The following is a 12,612-nucleotide window of genomic DNA, read 5'->3' as shown; positions in this document are numbered from 1 at the left end:
TCTCCTTTCAGTGTTCTCAGTGTCTGCCTCATGAATTTTGAGGCACTCTGGCTTGGTACATAAATATTTATGATTGTTATGTTTTCTTGATAAATTGACCCTTTTATTAATATATAGTGTCCTTCTTTGTCTCTCTTAACTGTTTTACTTTTGAATTCTACTTTGTCTGATATTAATGTAGCTACTCCCACTTTTTCTGGTTGCTGTTTGCATAAAATATCTTTTTCCAACCTTTCACTTTCAGCCTATTTTTGTCCTTCTGCTAAGGTGAGTTTCTTGTAGACAGCATATAGATAGGTCCTGTTTTTTAATCCATTCTGCCAGTCTGTGTCTTTCTATTGGGGAGTTTAATCCATTAACATTTACTGTTATTACTCTAAGGGCAGTACTTTCTTCTAACATTTTGTCTTTTGGATTTTTTATGTCATGTCTTAGTTTTTCCTCTCTCTCTTTTTACCCTTTCTGATAATCTTCATTTCTACACTCTTCTCCAGACCTCTTTCTCCTGTCTTTTCCTATCAGCCTGAAGCATTCCCTTTAGTGTTTCCTGTAGTGTTGGTCTCATACTCACAAACTCTCTCAGTTTCTGTTTGGCTGAAAATATTTTAATCTGTCCCTCATGTTTGAAGGACAGTTTTGCTGGATACAGAATTCTTGGTTGGCAGTTCTTCTCTTTCATTATGTTAAATATATCATACCACTGTCTTCTCTAATCCATGGTTTCTGTGGAGAAATCTGTGCATAGTCTTATTGAGCTTCCCTTGTATGTGATGGATTGCTTTTCTCTTGCTGCTTTCAGAATTCTCTCTTTGTCTTTGACATTGGATAATCTGATTAGTAAGTGTCTTGGAGTACACCTATTGGGGTCTATTCTGTTTGGGGTGTGCTGTACTTCTTGAATCTCTAATTTTCTGTCTTTCATAAGAGTTGGGAAATTTTCAGTGATTATTTCTTCAATTATTCTTTCTGCCCCTTTACCCCTCTCTTCTCCCTCTGGGACACCCATAACACATATGTTTGTACATTTCATGTTGTCACTCAGCTCCCTAAGACCCTGCTCATATTTTTCCATTCTTTTCACCATCTGTTCTTTCAAGTGTGTGAATTCAGATGTCTGGTCTTCCAATTCACGGATCTTTTCTTCTGCCTGTTAAAATCTACTGCTGTATCCCTCCATTGTCTTTTTCATCTCCTCCATTATGCCCTTTATCCCCATAAGTTCTGTCATTTGTTTTTTCAAATTTATGAATTCTTCCTTATGGTCATTCAGTGTCCTTCTTATATCCTTCATCTCTTTTGCTATGTCTTCCCTCAGTTCATTGACTTGATTTTTGAATTGATTTAGATTTGTTTGAACATCTCCAATTAGTTCTTCCTTTAGCTCATTGAACTGATTTAGCAATAACTGCTTCAATTCCTGTATCTCAGTTGAACTATTAGTTTGTTCCTTTGGGTGGTCCATATTTTCATGTTTCCTAGCATGGCTTGTTATCTTAAGCTGCCTAGGCATCTGACTTTCTTGATTAGTTTATTCTGGAGCTTGTTTTCACTCTTTTACCCAGAATTTTCTTGTTGGTTGGTTTTGTTCTCTAACCTTTGGTGTTTAGTTCAGCTTATTCTAGACCTTTAACTTAGATTCTGTTTAGTTGATCAGAGTTTTTCACCTCTTATTTTTCTGTTTCTTGGCCTGCCTCTATGTAGCCTTTTTGTGTGGTGATCTCAGATATGGTCAGCCCCAGTCATGTTTTCCTAGTCCAGAGAGGCCCAGGTCTCAGGAGGAGGGTATGGAGTTTCCTTGAAAATGAGACCATCCTGTGAGGCCTTTAGACTCTGTTCTTCTCCTATGCTGTCCAGCAGTTGGTGCTTTCCAGCCCACAGTTCCCCCACCAGTGTAAGGAGGTGGGAGCCTTTAGTTCTCCAGGTGACCGTGATACTGTCAGGGGCATGGCTGATTGAAGCTAGTTAATGCATTCCAACCCCTGGGATCTGAATTCCCAAAGGGCTGGGAAGTTATGATGTTTAGCAAATTTTCTCTGTGACTAGACTTATTGCTTTGTCTCTCAGAGCTATCTTAGCTCTGCTCTTGCCTGGGGCCAAATTACAAGTCTTTGAGGCTTTCTGTAGTGTACTTCTTAGAATAATTGTTTTAGCAAAAGAAAAAAAAATATAAAAAAAAGGGCCCAGTATGTAGTATTTACAGTCCTTGCAGATCTAATGGGCTATTGAAATGCTAAAAGAACAGGAGTTGAGGGCGATTAAGGGAACAATCAAGAAAGCAGAGAAGCTGGCTTTTCAGACAAGGGCTATCCCTCCCTGGATTTGCATATGTGTCTGATTCTGTGTTTGAGCCCTGCCCTTCTCCTTACTATGTTCACCTGATTCAAAAAATCTCTGTTTTTATTTTGTTTTCTATTTTTTTTGCTGGTTTGCAAGCCCTATCTCCTCTCCATTGTGCTGACTGCTCCCAGATTTTCTGGTCTGCTCTCAGTTTATCTATGGTTGCAGCTTTTGTTCTCTCTCCTGGTTCCCAGCACCAATGGTCCCTCTTCCCTTGGGATTGTGCCTGGCAGGGAGGGGCACAGGCCCCCTGGCTGTGAGAACTTACAGATTTTGCTGATCTCAGCTATTCCACACATTTGTGAGTGGTGTATGAAGTTTGTTTAATCTCAAATTCCTCTGCAGTATCTGGTCCATGCAGTTTCTGGATGTCTACTAACTACACTGGAGGAGTAACTACAACCTAGACGTCACCACTCCACCATCTTGCCCCCTCCTCCGGTTAGTTTTAAAACCAAATTTAATTCAATTGTTGCTGATTATTTGATCTTTAAATAATATCCTTAAACCTAGGGGTAATGAATATTTAATTCCCTTGTGATTTTTATATGAACTTGTTAGTGAGTCTGCTATCCTGTCCTCCTCCTCTCTTCCCTCACTTCTTTGTTTTGCATACCTTATTAAATGCTGCTTGCTTTTTTTATAGGTTGCTTCCAAAAATTTAAGTAAAAAAACATTATTTATGCAATTATGACTAAACAGAGATCATTCATGAACAACATATGCAATTACACATCTCACTCTATGCTTTCAATGTCACAATCCCAGTACACCAGATTTTTCTTTGTTACAGGTCAGTGGATGACTAACATGATGCTCTTTTTTTTCTTTCCTTCATATTTGTATCATAGTCTCTCTGGAGTTGTTGATTGCTTTTCTTTTGTTGTGGTGAGAAAACCTTTAATACTGTTGTCTTCTCCATAATCCTAATCATATTCATGTTCATATCTATGACATCCTACTTTTATTTTTACCCTATTCCATTCTATTTTTCTTCTTACTCCAAAGTCTTGGATTGGTTGCTTTCAATTGATGTATATCTTCCAATTACAGGTGTTTATTTATCCTGATGTTTCTGACTGCCTGTTTTTGCCCCCTGGTATTTTGTGCCTTTTTCATACCATATTTTCATGCTTCCATCATATTAAGTGTTCTGTGGTGCACTTATTTTTCCCAGGACCCTTCCTTGTAAAGTCTGATCTCTTGACCTGCTATAGACCTAATACTTACCATGCTTACTGTTAGATAGGCTTAGACTTTGATCCCTTAACTGCATCTTGCTTATCACACTCCTTTCTTTATTAAATTATATCTTTGGTATTTTCCTAAAATGTACTCAAGAGGTAAGAGTCTTTGCATGAATGAAATACCTTTTTTCTGCCTTCACACTTAATTATTTGAATAAGTAAATATTTTATGTTTTTTTTCTTCTGATTATAGATATTTATATGCTTGTCACTATATATCATTAAATATCTAAAATAAAAAGAAGAAAAGGAAGAGTAATGCATAACTGTAGTATGCACAAACAATATTTGCATGTATAAATATGGTTTTGTATGTATAGAGACAGAAAACAAAAAATGTCCACATCTATTTCTCAGTCTATCTGTGTATCACTACTACACATGATTTCCTTGCAAAGATACACTAACATTTTTGTAAATGATTCAAAACTTATGGACATTTCAACTGTATCTCTTTTTTTGTTTATTTAAAAAACAGCAGTGATATGATATCTCTTAGTTTGCCAGCACTGCTATAAAAAATACCACATGATTTGTTGGCTTAATCAGCAAGTATTTATTGTCTCACAGTTTTAGAGGCTAAAAGCCCAAAATCAAGGTGTCAGCAGCATCACACTTTCTCTGAAGTCTGTATCATTCTGGTCATTGCTTGTTGTCAATCCATAACTCAGTCTCTGCCTCCATTACATAGCTGTCTCCTCCTGTGTCCAAATTTCTCCTGCTTATAAGATTCTAGTCATATCGGATTATGTTCCACTCTGATTCAGTTTGGTCTCACCTTACCTAATAATATCTCCGAGGACCCTATTTACAAAGGGATTCATATTCACAGGACCAGTTGTTAGAACCTGAGCACATCTTTGTGGAGGACATGATTCAATCTATAACATGTGGACATCCTTGCACACTTGTCTTTACACTTGTCAGATTAATTGGTTTAAAGCTCCATAAGTAGAATTTCAACATATGCTCATTTCAAAATTGTGATATATTTGCAAACTTCTATATTTTAATATATACCAAACATATGGTTAATAGTTTATGGAAAAGTCTGAGTTTCCCCATCATTATCATTATCGTTATTATCATTATTATATTGGAATAAGCCAAAAAGTTGCTTCTGATAAGCAATTTCACAAAATCATTATTATAATTAGTACCTATTTGACTATTAATAATGATTTTATATCTTATGCATTTATTTTTAAATTACACATTCATATTATTTTTCCATTTTCTGTTAGACAGTAATTTTTTTTCTTAATAATTTGTGAAAGCAGCTTGTAATCGACTGTCAGATGTTACACATTTTCTCCAGTTTTTCATTTGTCTGTTAAACATGCTGTCATATTTTTGCCACAGGAAGTGTTTCTTTTTTAATTAATTTTGCGAATTTTTTTTTTCTTTCTGGCTTTAGATCAAAGTTAGAAAGGAATTTGATACCCACTGTATTAGTTAGGCTTCTGTAGCGAAACAGAATCAATAAGAGGTATCCATAAATGTAAGATTTATAAAAGTGTGTCATGCAACTGTGGATATGCAAGAGTCCAAATTCCATAGGGCAGGCAGCAGACTGGCAACCCCAATGAAAATGTTCAATGAACTCCTCAGGCAATGAACTGGCAACTTCGACGAACTCCTCAGGAAATGCTTTCGCTGGTCAGCAGAAGAATGGAAGGTCCTCTATCTGTCTCACTTAAAAGTCTTCAACTGATTGGATTAAATCCTAGCTGACTGCATTGCCTCACTGTGGAAGACACGCCCTTCATTGACGTCATCAGTCACAGCTGCAGCCAATTGACTGATGATTTTATAAACCAGTCTTCTGGTTTATCAAGCAGCCACAAACATCCCTGCAGCAATGGTTAGGCCAGTGCTTGCTTGATCAGACATCTGGGTACCATCACCTGGCCAGCTTGACACATGATCCTAACCATCACACCCACCAAGACTCATTTTATTTCCATTTTCTTCTAGAACTTTAAAAATACTATTTTCATATGACATTTATCAATGAAAATGAAATTTATTCTGGCATAAGGAATAAAGTTGGGATTTAATTTTTTTTTATTAATGTCTAGTGTGGTAGATTGAATTATGAATTATGTACTACAACAAAAGGTATGTTCTTAATCTTAATCCTTATTCCTGTGGGTGTGAATACCTTGTAAATAGGACATCTTGAAGATGTAATTTTTAGTTAAGTTTTGACACTGAATCAGGGTTGACCTTAATCTGTACAACTGCAGGCCTTATAAAAGGCAGGAGTCAGAGAACGCCACAAAGGAAAAACCGAAAGTCAGTGGAAACTGAAAGACAGACACAAGGACAGACAGATTGCCATGGGATATGAAGCAGTGATGCACATCCAGGAACCCAAAGATGGTGGCAAGTCAGCACTAATATGCTGCAGACTTTGGGGAGAAAGCATAGTCTGACTGACACCTTGATTTTGGACTTCTAGCCTCTAAAGCATGAGCCAATATATTTCTGTTGTTGAGACAACCTATTGTGTGGTCTTTGTCATAGCAGCATGGCAAACTAAGACATATCAGTGTTCTGGGTCAAATAGTGGCACCTCCTCCCCCACCACCACTGATGTCCACCCAGAACCTCAAAACGTGACCTTATTTAGAAATAGCATCTTTGTAGATATAGTTTGGATCTTGAGATTATATCATTCTGAATATTGAGTAGGCCCTACAGCCAATGACAGATTTTCTTCTAAGAAAAGGAAAGCACACAGAGGAAGAAGGCCATGTGAAGGCAGGAACAAAGACTGGAGTTCCGGGGCCACAAGCCAAGGAACATGTAGGGCCACCAGAAACTGGAAGAGGCTGGGAAGGATTCTCTCCACAGAGCCTCCGGAAGGAGTATAGCTCTGTCGGTAACTTGATTTCTGACTTCTGGCCTCTAGGACTGTAAAAGAATAAATTTCTGTTGTTTTAAGCCACGAAGTTTGTAGTAAATTTTTACAGTGCCTTAGGAAACTAACACAATGGTTTATTCAGGAAGGACTCTGAGGAACTGCCATTGGAGCCAAAACCTGACTGGTGAGAAGGATTAGCTCTACAAATGTCTTGAGAAAGGACATTCTAGTCACAAGGCGCAAAACAAAAGTCCAAAGGAGGTAGTTTCTAGTTTTTCATGTAAATTTGAAAATTTGGTAAGGCTAGAATTATAAAACTATTGGGCGGATTTTTAGAATTTTCAGTGCTCTGGGATATGTTTAAGTGTCATAGAGATTATCTGCTTGCCTAAGGTATGATAGCATTTGCCAGAAAAAAATCATGAAGGCTTCACTGCATTTGGTTAGGTGGTTCTTTGATAGCTTTTCTATTCCATGGTTATAGGTTAACTTGCAGTTACTATAAATCTTCAAAAAAAACATTTTATTACCTGCTTAAAACAAATCCTTGTTTTCATTATTTTAACACAAAAATTTAAATTTACCTTTCAAATTGTATGAAGTATATTCTCATGGGTTTTAATAGACTCTCTGTGATTGCTAGTTCTTTGTAACTACCCTTGCCAAATAATTTTATTTATTTGCCTCTGAAAGTGTTTCCAATGTTTGCTCTTTTTGTTATTATTGTCCGAGTTACTGTCTTTTTGCAAAGTACCAGATTTTGATTCATCAGCTCTTCTCTTTCTCTTTTCTGGCTTCTTAATTCCTTAACTTATTTTTTTAAGTATTATTTTCTTGTTCTTTAGTTTTAACAACTTGGCTCAAATATTTACTCTAATAAATTTGCTTCATCATTAAAAGTGACATTTATGATAGAAACATCCTATAAATTTTGACATTGTATGGTACGGTAATGAAAAGTTTTGTCTTTCTTTGATGCAATGATTATTTAATAAGTATATTAAATATGTTTATGCTTTTTTAAGTGTTTTTTGTTTCTCATTTAATTGGCCTTGTAGTTTATAGAAATATCTCCTGAAAGCTGGCAATAAGTGGATTTTTCAAAGTTCTCCAGATTTATATAAATTTACATACTTTATACACATCTTCATAGTTGTATTAATTAGAATGTGATAGGAATTTCCTTATGTGCTATTTGCCTGATATCATTTTGGTTCACTGTTTTAGTCATTCAACAGATTTTTATTGAGCCCCTTTCTACCTTGCTATAGACATTTTGCCAAGAAATGAAATTAAGTTACAAGTTAGAGATAGAATTTCTCTGCCTCATGTATCATTATAAATGTAATCTATAATGGAAAAAAAGAAAGAATAACATGCATTAGTAGTAAGATACAAAATCATCCATACTTCTATTTCACAAAGACGTCCACTTAACATGTTGGTATATTTATTTTCAGTTTTTCATAAATGCAAAAATAAAGATTTTGAAAAGAGGTTTCACTCCCTTTTAAAAAATAACAACCACAACTCTGAAGACAATCAGATTAGATGTTAACAGTTGTAAGGGGGGTCAAATGAGAAACCTAAACCATTTGAACCAATGTCCTCAAGGTTTCTGAAAACTGGAAATTACCGAGGCTTTCTTTGTTGCATGCTTTCCTTTAGCTGTTGCTTAACAGAAAACATTTTAGATACCTCCCTTTGCATTGCTGTCTTGATTTTCTTTTTTTTCAATTTCAGCTGAGTGGCTCATAAATAAACATGTTCACAGCTCAGGTTGGGAGTGACAGTTTATTCCCACTATTTTGATGGATTGTACAAGATATCTACAGTTCTTTTCTCTAACTAAACATCCATGCATGGACTGTAAAATTAATCAGAACATGGCAGGATGGCTAAGAATTTGGAACTGTTTCTCTTTTGGTAACTTTTGGCTTCAAAGTGAAACTTTTCTTCCAGTAACGATAATTAACAAAATTTACAGAGTCTATTTTCTGGAGATTGACCCTCCAACTGGTGGATATACTACCCTTTCTCCCATACACATTGTCACATGCTCAGCTGTGGATAGGTACAAGATAAGTACTATTTGACTAGAAAAGTGTCTTCCTTTGGTCACTGATCATTATTGATGCTTTTTATAGAACCTTGTTGTGATATTTTTCACATATTTGCTGATGACCTGATGTCTGTGTACAGAGGCAGCCCTGTATCATTAAAGATTGGCACCCAACTGTGGAAATGTCCTTCTGTGAACCCCAGCTGCTCGGCACCTTGAGAACCAGCTTTATCCTAATTTCAAAGGAAATGGGAAGTAGAGGGGAGGTTGTATGTATCTCACTTACCCCCATTGCAAGAGAATGTCACACTTGTTCAAATGTTTACTCTTTTTTTTATTCTTCTTCCAGCTGAGTCCTTTCAACTCACTGGGAAGAGGCTGGTGCTTGAGATCTGAAGGTCATGAATTGTATTGTGCTGGCAGGTTTCATGGATGTGGTTAACAGATGACGATGATGCCTGTATTCTTTGTATATAGGGTCACAGATCATTAAACATCACTTCCATTAACATCTGCTTCTGTCTTTCAACAATAATGTATGTGAGCCAATGGCATGTCTTAACAGGGGAAATTAACAAATTTATCAGCCTCTTTCTAAAGGCAAATTTGCACAACAATCACTGAAATTATTATTGGCTACACATTATATCAGAAGAATGAATTTTCCTTTTTGCTATGTGACATTAATGAATGAGGAATTCTGAAGGTAGAACCCCCTTTCTTGAGATCCTGCTAATGCTGCTTTCATATGTCCCTCCTACATTTCACTTCTCTCATATACTGTTGTATACCCTTGCCAAGGCTGGACTGGTTTGTATATATTATGTCCCCCAGAAAACACCATCCCTGGGCTATTGAATAACCTCTCATCTAATCTCCACATCTCACTGTGGTCTAAAGTGTCGTGATGATTTGTTTATAACACTTTGTTCTCATAATTCTCCTGCTCAAAATCAAGCAACAGTCCCCTTATTGACACATGTATTCAAATCCTTAACATGATATTCAATGCCCTTGATAATATGAACTCTGTCTACCTTTTCAATATTATTTCTTACCGCTCTGATGCATATACTCTCATTTTCAGCCAAATAGGTTACACCATGTGAGGGTTGCAATCCTTCAATTGTTACATCAGTATTCCTTTTCACCTTTTGTCATTTTTGCCTTCCCTAATGCTACAATCTAATTACCAATATCTTTAATTTGTTTTGTAAACACTTTTGTTTTTATACTCCTTATCAAAATTGTAAGCTTCTAAAAGGAATTCTCTTCTGTCTGTCGACAGTTCTTTGCTACAATGGGAATTTTCAATTTCACAGAGAATTTAATGTATATTTGTTGTTAATGTATCTACTGATACGTTGCTGAGCCAGTGTCATACATCCAAGGTATACATCTTTGAGACTGTATCAAGTAGAACCTAATATTTTCATGTGAACTTTCACTATTATCCCAAGTTGAACTTTAATTTTAATAGAAAACTAAATGAATTTACCAGTTGGTGACTAAGTGCTAGGATTTCACTTCAAAAAATTTCAGCTGAATCTGTTGCATCACATGGTTCATTGCTGAACTGAATAGCACTACCTGTGCTTTTTTGTTTTTAAATCCAATCAGTTTTACTTCAAGAAAATGCTAACCCCTCAGTAGTTCTGAATAGGACATATTGCTATCCTCATTTCACAGATGACAATGCTAAAACTCAGAGACACTGTGGAAGATGACCAAATGTGATAGATGGATCAAAATAACATTCTGTTTTCCTTACATTGCTATGAGAACATATGCCTTTGAAAAGCACTCTGATTGTCAAAATGAAAGTTCTTAAAAATGCTTTTATTAATATTTGGGAATCTATTTTCAGCATACTATTTGTACAGTGAGAACATCAAACCACAATACCATTGCTCAAAATGTCTGCTCTCACATATGTACACTACTCTAAACAATTCTTGCTTGAGGTGTATTCAATACCACAGATAGTTTTAAATCAAATATAAAGTTTAGGAACTGATTATGTATTCGACAATGGTAAACCATAATTTTTCAGAGTTAGAGGGTAAGATACTTTCTTTAGAAAGTCACGTCAAATTGGAAAGTGGATGATTAACAAAATGTTAATTGCCAAATGTAGTAGGTAATTGAAAATGTGATAATTGACATATAATTTTGGCTATTAGCACATCATTCACTTCTTCTAATATTTGTATGTCATTCTTACAGAAATACTGGGTGCTTATAATAGATCACTATCACAACTGAATTAACGAGGATCATAGATGTTTGATTAGCCAGTGTTAACTAGTAGTTTCTGGTTGGTATCTAACCACCAAAATCTCAACATGCTCATTTTAATCTTAAAAAAACTCTATTTTGTAGCCTCAGAATTCTTAAATAGCAGAAGCACTAATAAAATATGTTGTTTTTCCATTTGATATCTGAAGTGTCATATATTGAAAACTCCTATTATTCATCACTTTTCCTTTCTTAAGTGCTAGCATTAATAGTGACTGTGGGAAGTGGCTGAAAATATGATTTCCAACAATTCATCCCAACCCCCTACATGCATATCATGCCTCCCATCAATGAGACAAAGTCTATTTTCCTGTCTCCTCAAATATGGGTTGGCCTCATGACTTCGTTTGACCAATCAAATATAGCCAGAGTGCTGCTGTGCCAGTTCCAGATCTAGGCCTTGGTGGCTTCTGCTTCTACTCTCTTTGCATCCAGTTCCCATGTAAAAAAGCTTGGACAAGGCTTCTGAATGATGAAAGATCACATGTACAGCCAGTCTGCAGCTCTTCCAGCTACTCCAGTTGAGGTGCTAGTCATGTGCGAGTGAAGTCATCTGGGTTTTTCAAGCCCCAATCCAGCCATGTTGGAAAATGCCATGTGGAGCAAAGACAAGCTGCTCCCATGGAGCTAGGCCCAAATTGCAGAAATATGAAAAATGATAAATGTTTGTTGTTGAAGTCACTAAGTTTTGGGGTGGTATGTCACGCAACAATAGATAATGAAACAGTGATGTAAGATATGAGGCAGATACTTTCACAGCATGCTTTTAACCAACCTTTTTTGTGTATGAATTCAGTTCTAATAAAACCACTTCATCAAGATCTCTTTCCCCACTATTATTAAAGTCATTAAAAGTCATGCTTTATTACATTATTTCCTATGTTCATTCAGTTTGCGTCTTTGGATAGCTCAACCATCTTTCATTCACAATTTTTTATAAATATACACATACATACCTAATAGGAAAAATTGGGAACCGCACATTAAATATAAGGAATAAATCATGATATTTATTTCAATGTTTTAAAATTTAGTCTTATATATATAAATTGGTCATTTCTTAGAGTTGATATAATCACCTGAACTCTGGAAAATAATTATTCAATAGAATATTTTTATGTTCTTAGAAAAAATTATTTTTGATCCAAATCTGCTATAATGTGGAATTATTACTTACTCTTGATAATGACTATGTTTAAAAATTGATTATAATTAAAGCACAATTAATTATCAAGTAGCAACAGAAAGAAATACATTTTAAACTTGGCTTTAAACTTAACAATAATTTCCTTTCTTCAAAGTGCAGGCACATACATAATTAAGAAATCAGTTTTTAAAAACCCTGTAAGGACAATTATGATAATAGCCACCTGAGTATATTAATTTTAAATTCATGTGCTCCAGACCACTGAGTCCAACAGAAGAAATGAAACTTACTAGAAAAAACAGGATAGTAGTGTGTGTATACACTTACCAATTTAACTGAGAATCATTTTACCTTCACATTCAGGATTAAATAAGCCTCTATTAAGTAGAAAAGTCAATGACAAAAAGACAGTAGATCAATATTAAAGCTAATTTAGTTAATATTATAGATGTTACTTTGGATCAAATGTCAGCATCACTCATAAAATGATAGTAGAGGTGGATCGGAAACTTGTACTATAGTATAACTCTTCTGACTTGATATGCATGTTAAATAAAAATGACAGTATTTGTATTCTTCACTCAGATTGTAACAAAATGCTTAGATGAGTATTGAATATTGAGACTCTCAAGAGACCTAAGAGGACTAAGGG

Source organism: Choloepus didactylus, chromosome 7 (genome assembly GCF_015220235.1).
Source record: "Choloepus didactylus isolate mChoDid1 chromosome 7, mChoDid1.pri, whole genome shotgun sequence".
In the NCBI taxonomy this organism is placed as follows: Eukaryota; Metazoa; Chordata; class Mammalia; order Pilosa; family Megalonychidae; genus Choloepus; species Choloepus didactylus.
This window is presented reverse-complemented; position numbering follows the sequence as displayed.